The 15,113-nt window shown below is 47.8% G+C and overlaps 1 protein-coding gene across 2 annotated transcripts in view; it reads left to right on the forward strand.

Annotated features, from left to right (window-relative positions):
• Positions 1–15,113, forward strand: part of LRMDA (leucine rich melanocyte differentiation associated) — a 1,053,965-nt gene that overhangs the window by 21,311 nt on the left and 1,017,541 nt on the right. The gene's annotated exons all lie outside the window — the stretch shown is intronic.

Below are 15,113 nucleotides of genomic sequence, written 5' to 3' on the forward strand. Positions count from 1 at the left end.
TGCCCGCTGTTCTCCAGCCCCTCCTCCCACATAGACCAAACAATGGTAAAGATAGAACACGAATGGTTCTGCAGCTACCCCGCTATCTCCTCGGACCCCTCCAACTCTGAGGATTTTATACCCTTTTAACCAATGAGGGAGCTGTGGCTCAGATTGAGAAGTACTATGCCCAGTGTCCCAGGGCACACATGAAAGCCAGGACTCACCTGGACCCCACTTACCATGCTCCACTCTCCCCATGGCACCCCACACTGTGCTTCATGGAACCACACGTGGTCAGAAGGAAACGTAGAGGTAGGGTGGTTGAACTGAGTGATTTTCCACATAATTTTTCTGGTGGCAGAGTACTTATTTGTCAAAGAGTTCTATATAGAAAAATCATTTTGAGATAAGGGTTTTACTATTTTCTGAAGTGAGCCACCAAAGGCGATGAAGCTGTTGAGGGGGTCACGAGGTTTGGCAGGGAGGTTAGAGACATGCAGTTTTCTAGCGGTCCTAGCGTTCACGTTATTCTTGGATTTGTCTTTCTGCAATACCTAAGGCTAACCAAGTTAAATAGTTGCGAATGGTAAATTTTCTCCCTCCCCCCCCAAATGTCATGTAAATATCGGGATATTCTTTAATAGACAATTTTAAGAAGGAACGTCGACATCTGTACAAAAGGAATTAATTTGGCAGCACAAGATCATAGGCCCTCCAGCGTGTTAAAATTTGGGTATCTAACATGTTTGAGAGTGCATACTGGACTTGAATTACTTTAGCCATTTTTTAAAACCATAATTTAAATGTTAAATTCAAATTCAGTCACTTGAAGAATCTCAGAAGCCCCTTGCAGTACCCTGGGCTTCTATGGAATAGTTTGAAAAACACTGGTTTAATACTTTCTTTTAACAAGGGAAATGGAGACCTAGAAAGTGCAAATGGTAAGGTGGTGCTAGGGAACAGGAAATCGGACCCAAGAAATGTTTACTTTTTAAAATTAGTTTTTCAAGCATTGCTGGTGCTTTTTTCTGGTTATAACGTAATATATACTGTTTCATACAGATTTTTTCAAAACATGAAAAATATGCAGAATGAAATAACCTGTGATCTTATTGCTGAACAATGAACCACTGCTCTACTTTTGACATTAGATTGTGTATAACTTCTTACCAAATTAGGTTCAGGCTGTATATAGTCTTGTATCCGCTTTTTCCCCTCTTAATGTTATATCATGTGATTCAGTTTTGTCGGGCAATGTGGTCTTTCAGTGATTATATAATATTTGTTCCACGGATGCACCATCAATAGAGCCGTTTCCTTTTTTTTTTTTTAATTTGTTTACAGCATAACAGTGTTCATTGTTTTGGCATCACACCCAGTGAATAGAGCCGTTTTCTTATTTACATATATTTAAATACCGGTTTCCACTTTTAGCTGTTAATAAGAAATGCTGTGATGATCATCTTTGCCTATAAATCGTGGCTTCACTGTTCTCACTGTTTCCTTAAGATAATTTTCCAAAGAGTGGAATTTACTGAATTAAAAGTCATGGTAACAACGTGTCCCCCTGAGGTCCCCATCTGACCCTTCTGTCTACCACAGGAAGGTCCAGGGTGTGGAGTTTTCTCCTTCCCTGTAGGCTGTTGGATGGGGCTTTGGATGGGGGCTTGATGGGGATGAATTCCTTAATGGGAAGAATCTTTCGGGACCTTTTGACCTAAGCTTGTCTCTGCTGCTTCTCCACAGGCCGAATGCTGGTTCCAATACTGATAAACTTAAGATCGGTCCAACATTTGTGGGGAGGGGAAAGGTCCACTTCACCCAGGCCTGGCTCCCCTGAGTTGGCACACCAGCCCTGGCCACTGCTGGGACACAGAGCTCCAGATGCTCCCTGGGGGCAGGCCTTTGCCAGAGCGGGTGCCAGGCGGGGTCCCAGAGGTTGCAATGCTTGCGAAAGAGGTCAGGCAAGGAACCTGAACCATTTTCAGCTTTTCCTTTGCAGATCCAACCTTTTAAGCATACCTACATTTACCTGCAATGGCAATCGTTTTGCATTTTAATGACAAATCAAGTACGCTAACTTGCATTTGAAACGAAAGTGCCTTAAATGTCTCTGGCTGTCAGAATGAGATGTTAGGAGCTTGATGAAAAGCGAACAAAGAAGACAAAGTATGAAGCCTGGATACAGTGCAAAATGAAATAAAACCTTGTATGGCCTGTCAGGGGTGTCAGTTGATATTCATATCTAAAGCACATTATAGCATTACTTTGCAGCTCATAGCTTACTCATCTGTCTTTTTTAATTCATCACATTCGAGCCCACATCTTTTAAGTCTCGTGTGTCAACAATGGAAGAAATCTGTTAATTGACAAATGAGTGTCACAAATGTGAATTGGTGCCTTTACATCAGCGGCAGGTGTAGTCTCTTTTGTTTTTTGTTGGATCTATTATTGGCATAAGCCAGTGTAAGACATCTGTCTTTGTCGGAATGAGAAATGACAGGCCTTCTTGGCTGTCATTGTCTTAGTGCGTGCTCATTCTGTGAGATACTGTATAAAGATAAAATGTCAGTTAAAAGAATATGAAAAACTATCTGGAGGAAGTCCTTAAATTACTCAGAGAGGGGATCCGGGAATTGGGGCTGGAATTGAAATCCGAGCGTTTCAGTTTGTACCTATCACACCTATTTAAAAATAATATTTCCTGAGTAACAGGATGAGGTTATCAGGCATTTAGGAAAGTGTTATGTTGTGCTGGTATAATTAGCTTTATAAGGCGGGGAGACAATCTACCTTTGCAAGATATGGATTTATTTATTATAAGGTCATCTCTCAGACAAGCACAGAATTGTCTCAATAAAAACACTCCGGGTAGGATTCTGGGTGTTGATTTGCATGTGTTTTGAAATATTGAAATTGTTCCCCTCCAATTTCTTTTTCGGTTATATTCCTATCTGAGACTGATGAGGAGCATAATGAAATAAAAAGCAGCAGTTGTGGAGTGATGAGACAATTAGTGGAGAGAAAACTGTTAGTATCACTGAGCTCCTGGTGGGTTTAGAGATGCAGGCGAGTCTGGACACCTGAGGCTTGCTGTTAACTCCAGTTACTGCTGGTAAGAGACAAGGGGGGTGAGGAGGCAGGAGGTCTGACAGTGGAGGAATGCCCTGCTCCCTCCTTGGCTTGGGCATGAGCTGGGCAGCCTGGACATAAAGGGCTGATAGGGATAGGGCGATATCATCGGAGAATGTCCTGGGTGTTGGGGGGGGGTGATTTTTTTTTTTTTTTTTTTTAAAGATTTTATTTATTTATTTGACAGACAGAGATCACAAGTAGGCAGAGAGACAGGCAGAGAGAGAGGAGGAAGCAGGTTCCCTGCGGAGCAGAGAGCCTGATGCGGGGCTTGATCGTAGAACCCTGGGATCATGACCTGAGCCGAAGGCAGAGGCTTTAAACCACTGAACCACCCAGGTGCCCCTGGGGGGGGCCGATTCTTTTTTTTTTTTTAGGATTTATTTATTTGACAGAGAGAGATCACGGGTAAGCAGAGAGGCAGGCAGAGAGAGAGGAGGAAGCAGGCTCCCCACTGAGCAGAGAGCCCGATGTGGGGCTCAATCCCAGGACCCCGAGACCATGACCTGAGCCGAAGGCAGAGGCTCAACCCACTGAGCCACCCAGGTGCCCCTGGGGGGCCGATTCTTAAAACATGCTTCCTAAACCTGAATATGTCCACATATCCTCTGGGGGTCTTACTAAAATGCAGTGTCTGATGAAGTCGGTCTGGGTTTGGTCCTGAGCCTCTGCATTTCTAACGAATTCCCGGGAAATGCTGACGTGCTGCTGTGCAGACCCAGCTTGGGTAACCAGGAGTTTGAGCCCTCTTCCCACAGACCCTCGGTGGGCTCCTGTAAGACAGTGGGTGGTTATGAGAAGAGGGAGGTCTTTGGGGGCACTGGGGTACATGGATTTCTACATCAAAAAGTTACTATTTTTTTTTGTTTTTCCTCTACAGATATTTCTAGCCCTTTCAGAGGAGGCTTGGGTTCACTGATTTCCCCCCACCCTCCTAACTCTAAGCGGCTGGGAGACAGATTTGTCTCCCAGTCAATGTACCCTGCCTTCCCTGAAGGGGCTGGCATTGTGTGACGTATGTGTATGCTCTGTGCAGATGCACTCATGGTGTGGCTGAGGAAGGGCATGTTCTGAACCTCACACGTGTGTTGGCTGAACTTGTGTTTTTGTGTGACTTTGTGGTGCATTTGCAGACAGGAACATAGCAAGCCTAGTGGACACTGTTGGTGTAATATATAAACGTACGTTAACTGAATGTTTAGGGATAGGCGTGTCCCAAACTATGGGAGAGTGAGTGAGTGTGTGTGTGTGAGAGAGAGAGAGCAAGAGTGAGAGTGTGTGAGAGTGTGTGTGTGTGTGTGTGTGTGTGTGTGTGTTGGGAGTTGGGGAGAGAGCATGAGGGCTCCTTAGCTGATACTAACTTGAATAATGAGATCAACGGGGTATATGTGGGCAGGGGTGGGGGGGGATGGGAGGGAGGTGGACGGCACGAGGATCTACTGCTGGGGCCAAACCAGTGTCCTTTGGTGTCATTAGTCTTTGGTAAACATATTTGCCTTCAAGCTTCCTCCTGGCTCACTGCTGTGGAAGCTGACTGTAGTGTTTATTTTCCATTGGACTAGACCCCGGCAAGGTGACAATACTATGGGGACCCGGGGAAGTCCTCAAATTATCATCAGAGGATGGGGAGGGGCAAAAAATGTGGGACCTCGAGGCCAGACAGCCACTTTTTTCTTACTTGAGCTAGATTCATGACTCAGGACACAAAGCCAACTCTTTTCTTTCCACGAAAGCTAATGAACTAATGAGTGATTAGGACGATGAAAGTGGTATTTTTCTGAGGGAACGCAAGCAAGCTGACGGCTCTTTTTCCAGACTTCCTTCGCCTAGGCCCCTTCCTCCTTCCTTTCGGATTCTATGTACTGCTGATCTTTTCCTGGCTGACCCTTAAATGCTCTGTTCTGGAGGAAATTTTAATTTTGTTTTTTAAATTGAAACAAGGCTTACCTGAAAGGGAGTGAAGCAAGCCAGAGAGAAAGGAGGGGAAACAGCCCGTCTGAAAAAGGCACATATGTTATACCATAAACCCCTTTCAGTATAAAACTAGAATGTTTTTGTCACACTGAGAGAGAGGCCCTTTTTGCTTTCGTGGAGGTGCATCAGTAAGGAGGAAGGTGCGGGGGGACTGAGGATGTGTGTGTGTCCTTGCACACGTCTGCCTTCTAAAAATGGGCAAGCCGTGCGCCTCCATCGCGTGTTTACCCATACACGTGTCTGTGTGTGCAGACATAGGCCAGATCCACACACAGACGTCCTTTTGTGCACCTACTAGGAGACTACATACGTAAGACCTTTTTTAGGTGCCTGCTTGTGGGTTTTCACTGCCGGCTGTCAGAGGGAATTTGAAACAGACAAAAATTTACTGGGTAGTATTTAGAAACATGTCGGTGGTAACGACTGTAGCTCTGATTCCAATTAACACCCACTAAATTTAGGCTAATGTGGTGCATTTGTAAACCTGTTGAATGTGCTCAGCATCACGTTGCAAAAACCTGAAGTGGCCGTGGTTTAAGAAAACGTTTTCTGCTGACCACTGCTTTCGTGTCTCCTCCCCTCCTCTGTCCGTCTGGCACATGGTGGTGAGCTCCCCTGTGAACTGTACAATCTTCAAACTTTTCCAAGTTTTGATTTTTTTTTTCTTATAAAATGACCTTTCGATTGCAGAGAACACAGTTAAAGTTTTAGCGTTCAATCCTGCTTAATGAAATACTACTTTGGAGTTCATAATTCATTTTTCACACCCTGCTCAGCCCCTTTTCTGGCTATTTGGGTGAAAACAGCTGGGGAAGTGCTGCATTTTATGATTAAGGCACTAAAAGATTAGCCGTAGGCACTGCCCATCTAAGGGGCTACAGAATTCAGGCTGCTGACAGCAGATCTGTTTTGAATCGGAGTCAGATTAAAGTGAGTGAAAATCATTTGGGGGCTGAGGGCTTGAAAGGTCACACGTGTAATGAATTGTGGGTGCTTGCCTGGCTTCCCAGGCGAGAACCGTAAGCAATTATTAAATGCCATTGTGCATTGGAAAGGGTTGGTTGGTGGTGACTTTGAAACTTTCCAGAAGCGAGGCTGCGAGATTGCAAAAGGTAGTAATAAGGCATTGGACAGGAGAGGATTTGGAGGGCTGTTGCCTTGTGTATTTAGCTTTATAGGGGGGAGGTTTTTAATCCCCTCCCATCTCCAGTTTGCTCTGAGTGTGCAGTGAAGGCACCAGCAGTTCTAGGGGCGGGGTTGCCGGGGGAGGGGCTTAGTTTGGATCTGTGGGTGAAGCCTCCATGGGACCTTTCTCTTTGGGTGATAAGATCAATTGCTCTCTGCAATTGAAGGGTCATTTTATAAAGATCAAAACTTAGAAAATCTTGAAGACTCTGCAGTTCACAAGGGAGAGCACCACCATGTGCCAGATGGAGGGGGAGAGGGTGGGGATGGAACTGGGAGGGAGGGGTGGAGACACACAGGCTCCCTGCCTTTTCATGGTGCTGTGGGAGCTGTGGTTTGGCTTTGACCCTCCGCTGTTCTGCAGTCATTAAATATGTCCTTATGGACAATGTCCTTCTCACTGGTTGAAGCCCCCCTAAACTACCCTGGGCAGCTGTGGAGGCATCAGGGACCGATAGTCTGTAGTTCGTTCCCTCCTGATGAGGGGGCTTGGACTGCCTTGGCTAAGTGAGGCGGTGTCCTACCCCATTTCCTGTATTTTCCATCTCACGTGGTGTGGTCTAGCCTTGTAGACCAATTCCAGAAAGTTCCTTCATCACAGAAAGGGAACACTCCTGAATTAATAACTTTTCTCATATTTGACATGGACCTCTCCCATTCTAAACCATCCCCTCTCCCTAGGTTCGTTCTCTCTCTCTCTTTTCGGCATTTGGGAAACCTGGCAGAGAGCTCTCTGGAAAAACCTCTTCTGAAATGGAAAACAAGCCTCCCCCCCCCCAAAAAAAAACCCAAACAAAAAGAAAACTAACCCAAAGTTAAACAATTAGGTTTAATTCGTGGTGGCTTTTTCTTTCAATGGCTCAGTTGATTGAACAGTTACTGAATGCTTACTATCAGCAGGATAGGAAGGATAGGCATTAAAGATACCCAAGAGGACTAACTCCTCTGTGGAGGAGAGAGATACAGGGATTGGTGACTACAACCCAGGATTCTGTCCCAGGGATAGAATCCCAAGGAAGGCACAGGAGGGGTGGTTGACCCATCCTGGGGGTGGTGAGAAAGCTTTCCTGAGTGATAGCAAGGCTGAGCTGAATCTGAAAAGGTGAGTAGGATGAGCCCTTTGGGAGGATGAGGACAGACTCTTGTCTGTCCGGCGGGTTGTGAGCCATGGTAGGGAAGGGCAAACCTGTTGGAGCCACAGCTCAGCTCACCCTGGTGGGTGACTTCCCCTCCTGCTGTTTCTTGACCGGGATGGCATTTGACATCCTCGTAGCCTCTGGTTTACTCAGCAAACAGAGTGAGTGTTCATGTCTGGACCTTTCTTAGGTTCTTGGGCTACATCAGGGAAAAAAGCAAAGATCTCAGCCCTCTGCGTGTCTTGTTTTTCTTCCTCTTCCTTCCTAAATGTCCCCTGCCTTTTGTCTTATTTGTGATAAGAAACTGGGATCAAAGAGGAGAGGGGAAACAAAGGGTGTGGCCACTCCCTCCCGTATGTGTGATGGATTTCTGGAGGACCTTACGCTTGTATATGGTTAAACTGTGGGGACCAGTGGCCCTCTGCCACCTGTCAAGGTAGCAAGTTCTTTACCTGCTCTGATGCCTTACTGTCCTACAGTACCTCCATTCTCCCCTTGTGTCCTTACTAAGTCACAACAGATACTCATAATTACGTACAGATAGCTGATAGCAGTAAGAATCCCCAAGCAGCGATTAAGTCTAATTAATCAAGCACTAATGGTAGGATATCAGGCATTTTAGACTAGACATGAGGATTTGCTTTTAGGGAGGGGTGGAAGGGTGCTTAGGAGCATTCATACTAGCTCCAAAGGAATTAATATAGGTGTGTTCTCCCCTGTCCCCTCAACCTCCCCCCCTCCTCCCCAACCATGAGTTCCTTTGCTCTGGTTGTCTTTAGTTGTTTGGATTCTAGTGTGGGTAGGGAGTAAGACTGTTGGCTATGGCCCAAGAATGTAAAAGAAGGACCTTTAGGACTCCAGCCCCATCTTTATCACTGTATGAGCATTGCATGCAGGTGATAGGGCAGCCGTGGTCTGTTATCTACAGAACTCTTTCTGGAGGACGTCTTCCAGAAAGTAGATCTGCTCAAGAGACACCCAGTGTGATGAGACCCACAACTCTGCCAGTACTAGACTTGGCTCTGCCATGGCTCTAGGAGTTCCGTGGCTTTGAATCAGGTTGGATGTTCTTTCTGCTTTGGAGGTTCTGCAGTTAAAGTGACAATGATTATTTCTTCTTGGTCCATTGAACTTGGAATGAAAGGAGGGTTTTTTCCTCTGGTGGTAGAAGATTTTTGCGGAAGGTCGTTTGAGGGGAAAGTTGGGCACAGGGTTTGGAGGGGGTAGGGTAAGGAAAGATGAATGCCAAGCCCCAACAAGGGGTGGGGTGGGTAGGTAGGGGCCGGTCTGCATTATTGGTCCGTGGCGCCCATCCAGCCTGTGGCCTCTCCCACACAAAGCCTTCGTTCTGATTAATGGCATCCGTGTCTGGGAGGCATGGATTGTATGAGACCTTGTTTAAAAGTGCTCGCTATACATTCACTTCCTCTGGAAGTGCACCAAAATAGGACGAGAGGAAAAAAGGGAGCAAGAGAAAGAGCCTGCATTTGGAAAGGGTAGAAAGGAAGGCTTTTTTCATAAATGATTTCTGTGACTTTCTGTACTCTGCAAGGCTTTATCTCTGCAGGACTCCTATGGGAAAGCAAGGGGAAAAAGTGAAGACAGACGTCTTGGGAAAGAAAATGGGGTTCTCTGCCAAAACTGGGAGATGGTGCTGGCTCTCTTGGCTTTTTAGAAACTCCAAGAAATCTGCTGACATTTTAAAGGAAAAAAAAAAAAAAGATGATTTATGATGACATCACATGTTGCCCAAACAGATCCTGGGAGAGGAAAACGGCTTTTATAGAGAGCGTGTTGCCATAAAGAAACAGCGAGTCACCAGGGGAGCGCCATCAATTGAAATGCCTTCACTTATTTGCTTTAACTGCTCCCGGCCCCCAACCCAACCAATAGGACTTGGCAGCTTCTAGGGCCTTGCTGTAAAGGGGTGCACAGTGCCTGAGCCCAGAGCGTGCTGCCCTGTTGCCCCCGTCTCCCTCCCCTTTAGCCTCTTGGCTGACTTCGATTGCATCTTGCTTTTAGGTTCCTGTTGGTTAAGGGGTGTGTGTGTGTGTATGTGCACGTGCGTGTGTGTGTTCGGGGGTGGGCCACCCCTGTGTGTTCAAGTAGTGGGTGATGGGATGAGGGGAGTGAGGTTTTGTGGTGCTTGAGATGGTGGAGCAGTGATGCGCGGGGGAGTGGTGGGCTTGTCGTCAGCCTGTCCAGAGGAAGAACTTGGAGCATGGTGGGGAGTGGGGGTTCTTTTCATGATCACGGCACTTTCAGCCTCCGAGAAGGTTGGTCTCCAGGGAGTTCGCTCATCTTGGTTGCATGCTGGGTCCTGTGGTCGATCGCCTGCAGAGTAGCAACCCTGGATCCCAGCAACATGGCGGAACCCAAAAGGCCTGTCTCTACTGGCCCCATATTCCTGGTTCTTCACTGCACTTGTCCCCTTCAGTGATGTGTTCTCCCTTTCTTCCCCCTTCAAGAACAGTCTCACTACCAGCTTGGGGGCCCTTTCATATTCACACTGAGTTGACAGAATGGCTTCTGGCTTGTGTGTATTTGCGTTTCAGGAAAGATCAGAACCTAAAGCAGGGCAGAAATGCTTTTGAAGGAGTTTCAGCCATTAGAAAGTGGGACTTCAGAGTGTCCTTCGGAGATGGCAGTGGATATGGTGTGTGTATGTGTGTATAGCAGGCGGTTGGTTAGGCCAGCTGTAGTGTGGATGGTGCTGTCCTTCCCTGTGCTGGAATGGCTTTTGTGGCTCAGAGGAGCCTTTCTATGGGGTGGGTCATCCTTGTAGGGCCCTCAGTCTGAGCAGCCCTACAGATGGTGCATTTGAACAGTCATGTGCTTGGAGTATATGATGTTGGGGACTCTTTGCCCAGGGAATGGGCTAGTTACTGCCTAGTGATGGGTGGGAAATCTTCAGGCCTTAGTGCTGGCCAGCTAGGGCCAGGCTCTGTCTTGCTTTTCCACACTCCAGAAGGATTCAGGCTAGTCCTGGGAGATCTTTGAAGCTTTGGGCCTTCCCTCTTCAGTCACCAGCCTGGACCCACACATATCTATGGTGCAAAGATGCTGCTGGTCTTCTGCTTATGCTCGCTGGTTTGTGAGCTTGCAGATGCTTGCCCTGGTGCTCTCTGCCTTGAGCAGTAATGTTTTCTTCCTGGAGCAGAAATGGCCTGATCATGGTCAGGTTTTTGGTATTTGCTAGAGAGAAGCATTTCCTAACTGCCTTTTTCACATCTGCGTATGGTGGTCGTAATAAACCACCCACCATCCTATCACCTTCATCCTGCTCTTACTGAGGTCTGGGGACACAGCAGTAAGCAAGATCTAGCCCCTGCCTTCAAGAAGCTCACCTTTTGTTTTTAAAACAAAACACCTTTTTTTTTTTTTTAAAGATTTTATTTATTTATTTGACACAGAGAGAGATTGCAAGTAGTCAGAGAGGCAGGCAGAGAGAGAGGGGGAAGCAGGCTCCCTGCTGAGCAGAGAACCTGATGTGGGGCTTGATCCCAGGACCCTGAGATCACGCCCGAGCTGAAGGCAGAGGCTTTAACCCACTGAGCCACCCAGGTGCCCCTAAAACTTTCTTTCTTTCTTTTTTTTTTTTTTGAAAAACCTAATTTCATCCAAAGAACTATGGCTCACTCTGCATACACTGTGGGAGTAGGGGACTTGAGCTTTGCACTGTGCCATGCAATTGGAAACCCTTAGCAACCCAGTAAAGTCCTTATCTTCAAGGGAATAGAGGTGAGGCCCACTTACAGTCTCCCAGCTCCCAAGCTGCAGTCAGCGTCAGAACTTGGTTCTTCCTGGGCCTGTGCTCCGTCTACTGCACCGTGCTCTTGGCAGTGGTGCACATAATGCTTTGGGTTCTGCTGTTTTTCACTTAACATGTCAGAAGCATTTTTCTGTGTTTCTACAGTATTCATGATAATCTTTTTAAATGGCTACATGCTTTTTCTCCCCATGCTGATTTCCTCTAATGTAAACCAGTCCCTGAAGTATTGAATGTTTATTTCTAATTTCTTTGATGTTGGAAATTGAGTGGAGAGTACGGAGACTGCCCCCTTCCCCCTGCCATTCCCCAAAAGGAGCCATTGGGCCAGCACAGATGGAACCTTGTGGGGGTCTCCAGGTTGTTTGGGGGAGCTTGTCGCTCTCCGTCAGCGAAGATTCATGGAAGCAGTTCGTCTTGTCTTGACCCTTTGGCTTCTGACTCAAGCCAGACTTCCTTCCTGGGCCTTTCCAGAAATCCCTGACTTCCCCACCCCCCACCCTCCCAAGGGGAGCCAAAACCATCTTGCCAGGCTGGTCCCTCCTCTCCCATCATCCTGGCCACCGTAGGCCAGGATTCATTCTGTTGACCCAGAGTGCTCTCGGGCTCCTCCCTCAAATCTTCTGTCCCCAGCTCTGTCCAGCGCCGAGACCTCAGTCCAACATACACAGCCTGCAGGCAGTCCCTCTACCAAAGCTGATTTCTCCTTGCCCCAGACTCCCCGACACCCTACACTTTTCAACCTGACACCAAATTATATACCATCACACGAACTCCTATGTCCTCAAAGCTGGGTAAGAGGCAAAGCGGTCTCCTGTTCCTCTTCCCACCACTCTTTCACTCTTGTCCTGTTGAATTTTCATATCCACCTTTTGAGGTGAGATTTATTATTCACACTTCACAGTGAGGAGGGGCTAAGGTTATCCCAGGCAGGGCAAGAGAAAAGGAGGACCATGGAAGTGGCAGAACTCCCAAATGACAGGGACTGTTTAACTTCCCCTGAGTGATCTGTGTCAACGCAAGACACATGGTAGGTGCTCACTAAATGCTTGTCGAGTTGAATTGTTGGATGGTTTCCTTTGTGGGGGAGAAAATTTCTCCTGTGCGCCGCTGAATCAGGAGGGAAACATCTAGTCAGCTGTGCATGTGGCGTGCGCTTCTAATTTCAAACAGTGATCTCTGCAGTTTGGCAGGGGTTGGGAATTGACAAGAGGTGGAGAGGAGGGGAAAACATCTTGAAGCTGCTTTCTGCCCTGAGCAAGAGCAAAGCCCCACATCTGTTCCTTGTCTCTATCCCAGTTCCCCTCTCTAGCTGAGATCCTAACAGCATGTGGGAGTGAGGGTGTGGCCAGATCTGAGAGCGCAGGGTCTGAGCTGGGGAGTGAAGGGCTGGTGGTGTGGGGGGTGCATGTTGGTCCCCCTTACCTTTGTGTGTCAGGTCAGGGTTACCCCGCGTGCAGTTTAGTCTGTGCAGCAGTTCTAGGGTTTATGCCCCTGTCTTCCGTCCCTGATGGACCCAACAATCTGTTTGGGAAGCTTTGGAAGCTATGGAGGTCTTTGCCCTTGCTGCTGCCTCATTCTTGGCTAGAGGTAGGAGACTGAATGTAAACCAAAGTAGGGACCCAATGAGAGGCGTATACCACAAGGGGCCTAACTATGGGTGCCCACCGAAGTGGGGGTGAGGCTAGGGGTGTATGGCAAGGTCGGGGAAACGAGGGATGTGTACCCAAGTGGGAGTCAGACCAGGAGTGTGCCCCAAACCTGGAGCTTTTTTTCTGGGGCCTGCCGAGGTTTCTAGGTTTCTATGATAGAGTTGGGGAGTCCGCCTGCCGGGGCGTAAGTGCTGTGTGATGGGAGGAGGAAGCGCAGGGGGGCGAGCTGAAGGAATCCTAGAGATGGGTTTTCTGCAAAGAGATGATCGTAAGTGTTACTCAGACTGTATTGGGTAATGCAGAGTTTCAAAGGCGAATGTTCTCCCAATGTCAGGATGTCTCGGAACTGTTCACGGTAGTCTGGCATTGGAATCGCCAGGCAAAGGTCAGCGAGCTGCACTGGGAGGTGAAGTTGTTAGGGCCCTGCAGAGAGGCTGGGTTCCAATCTCAGCTCTCCTGCTCGGCTGCTGTGACAGCTGCTAAGCTGTTGAACATTTTGCAGCTCAGATTCCTCCTCTGTGGAATGCTGGTTGGGAGGATTAAATGAGATGATTCTTGTAAGTTGTTGGGTGTAGTTTCTGACTTCGGATACGTGCTTGGTCAGTATTAGCAGATCCTGTTGTGATCATGTTGTTGCAGAGCCTGGACTGGATCGCCTGATGAAACCAGAACCAGGAGGCACTCAGAGATCTTGGAGGCTAGAAGGTTTATTTCACACCCTGGGGGGGCTCAGAGGAGAATGATCTCCGAAGGTCTGAGCCTTGCACACAAGCAAGGGGGGGGTAATTTATACACTTCTACTTCTGCGTATTTGGCACTTCTGGTGTGTGCAGGAGGCAGAGCATGGAGCAGAACCGGAAGAGCCCTGGGACAGGGACTGGGACTTCCTTGCTGGCTTGGTCAGCCATCTTAGGACACAGATTTTTCCTCTTTGGTGTCATCATGATCTTCCAGCCCCGTGACCAAGGAAATGTTCCCCTAGAGCAGTGTTTCTCAACCTGGGATCCAAGATCATCAGCACTGCTTTGGAGTTTGTTAGGAATGCAACTTATTGGAGTCTACCTTACTTAGTTTCAGATTTAGTAGGTCTGGGGACCTCATTGGAGACGTCTCTATGCCGTTGGGTTCCATGGAATAGAATTTAGAGTGTGCAGTTGAATATGCTGTTCCTCCCACTGCCCTGCCATTCCTTCTGGCAGTACTTCTGCATTCATTACCCGGAATTCCTTTGAAATCGAGGATTCCCATGATCAAAGCAGAAAAACTGGGGGCAGGATGACCTCTTGTGAAGAGGAGTATGGCAGTGAGTGCTTTTGTTGTTTAAGCCAGCCTGCCTTGGGTACAGGACAGACTTGGTACTATGGACCCCTCTTTCAGGTGGCTGAGGCACAAGGGCAGCTTCTCTTAGAAATTTCTGGAGGGTACTCAGTGGAGGACATAACCTGAGATCCTCATGGTGATGCTATTTCATTTTGTATTGTGTCCCATCCCTTGGGGGGTTGTCGGATCAGTTGGATTGTAAGACTCTTGTGTATGTATGGGTGTGTGTGATGCAGTATTCAGTTCCTTTGGTAAACCTGTCCTGAGGCACAATCCTCAAGATTTGCACAGGGCCACCCCCTACAGGAAATCATTCCTGATCTTATGTCCTGCCTTAACACGCTGCGGGACAAATGTTCTTTCGTGGAGCTATCTGAGACCAGACATGGGCTCATTCAGAGGATGGAAACTAGTTCTTTCGTCTCTAGCACAGCACCTGGCCCATAGTCCTATTCAGAAATGTCTCTTGAGGGACTACGTTGTTTGGGGACATCAAGAAGAGTCCCATGTTGTCAGTGGGGTCCATGGAACCAGACCTTGTGGCAGGTGTGTGGGCAGCTCTTGGTTGGGTATCTGAGAGTGTCTGAAGGTCTAGGAGACTTCTAGGAGACTGTAACACTTAGGTGTTCTCCCTCTGGCCTTAATTGCTTCCTTCCTGTGTTTCCTGGGGAAATGACCCTTCTGTGAGCCTTGCGCCCTCTTGGGAATCTCTCCCTAGAGATGAACATGGATTTTAGGTCATCAGTTCAGTCTGTGGGAGCCAAGGCCATGGGGGAAGGGGTGGACCCCAGAGCTGGGGTGAGGATGTCACGGTGGAGGAATCAGGGGCCACTCAGGGGTAAGCCAGGTCTCTGCCCTTCTCTGGTTTTCCTAACCAGTGTTAACTTTGAGAGCCTGGGACTGTTTCTGAAAGATAATTGGATCACGGAGTCCTGGTCCTCAGGCAAGTAGTCTTTTTCGTAA

Source organism: Meles meles, chromosome 13 (genome assembly GCF_922984935.1).
Source record: "Meles meles chromosome 13, mMelMel3.1 paternal haplotype, whole genome shotgun sequence".
NCBI lineage: Eukaryota > Metazoa > Chordata > Mammalia > Carnivora > Mustelidae > Meles > Meles meles.